Raw genomic sequence first — 4,596 nt, 5'->3', positions numbered from 1 at the left:
AAAGCCAGAAGTCATTTCAGTTTCAGGATGATGAGAAATTAATTCCATACATGCACTGTGGTTTATCCAACAAGCCACAGCCAAAGATGCAGGAATAAAAGCTGCCACCTCAGTGAGAGTGAGTCAGCTGGAAATGCTGCCAGGCAGGCCGGGGGATGGTGCTGATTTCCGCGGATGCCTTTCCATTGGCTTGTGGGCACTGTTCCAGAAAACAGCAATATGGTGTCCGATGCCAGGGCGGGGGGAGTGCCGTTTCCTCACCCGCTTACTCCCAGGATGCTGTTGCTTCAGGTCTGCAGGCGCCATTGCCTCAGTCCCCAGGGGCCAGGAATGAAGGAAGGAGAGCCCTTCCGTCTTCTGAACTCTTTGTGGCCCCCACATGTTCTGTGCCAACTCAGCAGAGAAGGCAGGCCTCAGAGGGTATCAGTTCCCCAAAGACAATGAAGTAAGAAACAGGACCAGAGGTGCCAGGCATACAAACAGGTAGGACTGCCTGTTTCCCTTGCTGGTTTTGGTTACTTTGAGGATCACATAGGGTGTTGGGTGAGCAGGCTAGGAGAGGACAAAGTGCCCCTCAAACGCAAGCTGTGTGGAAACAGCTGCCTGGTGTTGGGAGAGCCGGGCTCAGTCCTGGTTCTGCCCGACAACATGACCTTGGACCCCCACATTTCCCAGGTGGCCCTCCTGGCTGCACAGCGCCATCCCAGCTGCTCTCGGCAGCAGACCCTCAACTCCTCCTGGCAATGGCCCTTGGCTCTGAGCCGCCCTCTTTTCCCCGCCACAGGCTCCATGCAGACAAGTGGTGCTCATCGGTCCCCGGCCCCCAGAGCCTGGCCTGACGTAGCAAAGCACGCCCTGAGGGGAAGCTGCTCCAGCCTCCGCATCCTTGACCATCTGCACAAAGGATAAGAATGGGAGCGACATCAAAGGAGAGGTCATTGACAGAGCTCTTCCTACTGATGGGAACAGGTGTTTGGGGCAGAAGCAGGGTCACTGTCTGCCCAGCTCCCTGTTCATGCCCGTTTCCCTGGCACCCAGTAGGGGTGGACCTCTTAGGCCTCTTGCCTCCTACAACCAATTGTTTTACATGCGGGGCAGCTGCCGACTCTGCCAGTGCTCGTCTCGCTGCTAGGTGTGATCACATGCGGTCCAGGTTTATCTCAGTGAGAGAAGGAAGAAGTGAAGCATCACCAGCTGGACTCACCCAGTGGGACCAGCAGCCACAGAGGAACAAAGGCCTCGAGGTCCAGTGGGGTCCAGTGGGGTCCAGTGGGGCACCGTGGCTACAAGGGCAGTTGCAAGGCATGCCCAGAGTGGACTGTGGACCTGGGAGGGTCAGATGGGGAACGGCTCCATGAATCGCAAGCTGGTGAAGTCAGAGGTCAAGTGTGTGGGTCCTAAAATCCTGACTGTAGATGACTTAGTGATGTGACCTTGACTCTGGGTTTGGAAGACGACATTCCCTGCACGCCTCACCAAAATACGCCTCGGTGGCCAGCCTTGTGCTGCACCGCTCTTCCTCTCTTTCCTTGCCTCCCCTTAAATGCCACCTCTTTCTTGTGAGCTTAGGAAATCAGGGCCTCCCTACAATGTGGACAGTCACTGGAGCAAGAGACAAACAGGCATCAGATTTGGAGATAAAACAGCCCAGCGCAGGAGCCAGGGTGGGATGGTGCAGCACAGCAGCTGATGCAGAGCATATCAGGGTAAAGGAGCCCTGCCAGGGCAACTGTGGGGCTCACATTTGACCGGGCTTCTCCTGGGGGCCAGGACACACGGAGGAGAATGCACTGTGAAGCCAGGGAGAGAGGGTGAGCGATTGCATTCTCTTGGACTCCAGGGGTTGGTCCCACCCACCCGTCTTTCCCTGGGAATGGTATATTCTCTACTTCTGTGTGTGAAGTGGAGCTCAGAGACTGGAGAAGGAGTCCTGCATATCTATTACTGGTCACAGGTGTGTCTAACAACAGGTTTCCCTGCCAGTGGCATCAATGCCCAAAATCTGCTCATTCATGGTGCCCAGTAACCATCAGGTTGTGCAGGAAAAGTGCCAGACCTTTTCTCCCCTCAGGACACGCAAGGAAATGTTCCTCCATTCTTGGCCACTAGCCAACAACCAGGAAGTGAGCCCCAATCTCCGACAAGAAGATTCTATGAATATAAGAGTCTTTTTACATTTTGACAATACAAAACACCAAGTCCTGTAAGTACGAGTGGAGCAAACTGCACCTAAGCCATCCCCACACAGGCATCTGTGGTCAGTGACCCATGTCAGTGAGGCAGAAACATTGCCTACCAGCACATGCTGAGGCCGGCTCAGCCCGCTCACTTGTTTGGAGGACAACTTGGTCAGAGAGCAAACCCCTGGGCTCTGCTGGTGCTGCTTCACTAGAAATGTGTCACGGCTTCAAACCAAGAAGGACATTTGGGCAAAACCATCTGTGTCCTGGACATGCTTGTCACAGCTGTGCAAAGCCTGAGCGAGGAAAGAAAGGTCTTTGCGTGGGCCTCAGCTTCCCTTCCCTTCTCCAAAGCCCCATTTGTCCCCTTCCCCTTGCTTGCAAACTACCCCGTGGCCACAGGCCCTTCTTTCTTCTGTGAATGTTCCCTGCTCTTCCCTTTCGTAAATTGGCTGCTCCCTGGGGACACCACTTCCCCGCATTCTCGCCCAGTTGCAGCTGTGCAGCACTCCCACCCACCCCCAAGGTCTCCGTCTCCTGCCTGCAGCCTGTGCAAACTCTCTGTGCCCTGGGCCCCTTGCCCAGCACCCACTTGCCTGCTCCTCTGCCTGCTCCTTGGAGCCCAGTCCTGCTCTGCACAGCAGCCGCTCACAGGCACCATGGCCCCTGAAAGTCCTCCTTGGCACTGCACCTCCAAAACCAAGAGCCAAGAACCCCTTCCCTGCCCACCACCTCTTCATGAGGCACAGGCACACGACCCTCTCCTCCCAGCTGCTTTGCAGGCGTGGCAGGCACGAAACCCCAGTGTCCACCGTTTTCAGCAGTGTTGGGAGCAGTCACCCAACCTCCTGGCTCTGAGTCTTTCTGAATTACGTGTCTGATAAAACTCTCATCTTGCATGACCCTCATCTGGTTTTTTTCTATGCCTGTTGTCATACATTTGAGGGTGTTTAGAAAATTCAAGATTGCAAAACCCCAAACTGCCATCAGAGCTACTCCACCTTTACCTCAGGTTCACTCATGGCCTCACTCTCCACATTGCCGGCTGAGAACTCTCTCCTGCATGCCCCCAAATACAACTTCTCATCTTAACTCACAGTATCCAATGAAGCCATCAGCCCACAGTCACAAAACCAGATACACAAACCCTCCAGTGAGCCCCGTGTGCCCCTCACTGCAGGGGAGCCTCTGCCCACCACTGCATCCGGACAGAGGCTGCATCTGGGGACTTCCCACTCTGTTCCCTGACACACAGCTTTGCCTGGGTCATTTGCAGGCCACCATAGACACAGGACAGGCAGCCTGGCTGCTGGAGTGGGTGGGTCTGAGGCCCACTCCCCCACCTCCCTGCCCCAAAGGTCAGGGTGGGTCTTTCTCTAACACTTACCCCAGTATCTACAGAAGCAGACCTAGCCCTGTCCTTATAAGTAGTTCAAGGTGCAGATGGTCCTTTCTGGGGCCAGGACAGGGCACAGCAGGATGTGTACCACTCTCCCAGAGAGGGTTGTGGGCAGCGCCCAGTCTCCGGGAACTTTCCAGACTTCGTGGGTGTATAAGCTGATAGTGCCAGGGATAGCTGGCCAGCCCTTTGGCTGTGGACCCCCGCTGATGCAGTCCAGCTGGGGGGACTCGGAGCCACTGAGAGGATGCAGGTGGTAGCCCAGAAGGGCTGAGGAGAGGTCACTCCAGTCCTACAGTGGCCCCAGGCTGCTGTTTGGCCTCAGCCAAGTCTCTGGGATTGTTTTTCCTTCTGAACAAGCAGGTGTTCACTGTTCTTCCAAACCTCTGAATTCTGTAAGGCAAGGAAACCAAGGGATGTTTTAAAAAGCCAGGAGAAACCTGAGACAGAATGAAGTGATGGGTCACAACACGTGAGTCCTCACCCGTGATGAGTGCACCCACACAGACACATGCAGCACGACAAGGGCTTTGTGCCCACCCATCTGTGACGGCAGTGCCTACGGATTCCTCTTCTCTCTGCCCAGAGTGCCTGATACCCAGTGGACACCCAGTGAGCAGGTAATTGAGCAAGATACTGAATGCATGTAAGTCAGTCTTTTCGGTGGCAGAAGAAAGCGACCTGAGAAATCATTCCTCACTCTGTTATTAACTTCCTGTGATGCATCGCCCCTGGGGTGCACACACTCTGGAAGGGCATGTCTGGGAGGACCGAGTCTTTCCTGGATGTTCTAGGAGACAGCAGTGCCAGTGCTGGAGAGACAATGGTGACTGAAACAGGCCTGGTCTGGGGACATGGCAACCACCATCTGGGGGAAAAGACTAGTGTTAGTAAACAGCACTCAGTGGGGCAGCAGGGGGCATGCCAAAGAGGGCTGAGATAGAGCCAGACAGCAAGGAGGAGAGAAGTTGAGTTGGAGAGGTATTTCCTAGAATGGGGGATGGCTGAGAAGGGTGC

General features: G+C 55.0%; 1 long non-coding RNA gene across 1 annotated transcript; it reads left to right on the top strand.

Annotated features, from left to right (window-relative positions):
* The first annotated feature begins 279 nt into the window (after positions 1-279).
* Positions 280-3,072, top strand: LOC118936184 (uncharacterized). Its single transcript, XR_005034151.2, has 3 exons — positions 280-483; positions 785-934; positions 1,570-3,072. It is a non-coding gene; the product is annotated as an uncharacterized LOC118936184 (long non-coding RNA).
* Positions 3,073-4,596: the final 1,524 nt, after the last annotated feature.

This window comes from Manis pentadactyla, chromosome 3, assembly GCF_030020395.1.
Source record: "Manis pentadactyla isolate mManPen7 chromosome 3, mManPen7.hap1, whole genome shotgun sequence".
Taxonomy (NCBI): Eukaryota; Metazoa; Chordata; class Mammalia; order Pholidota; family Manidae; genus Manis; species Manis pentadactyla.
This window is presented reverse-complemented; position numbering and strand designations above follow the sequence as displayed.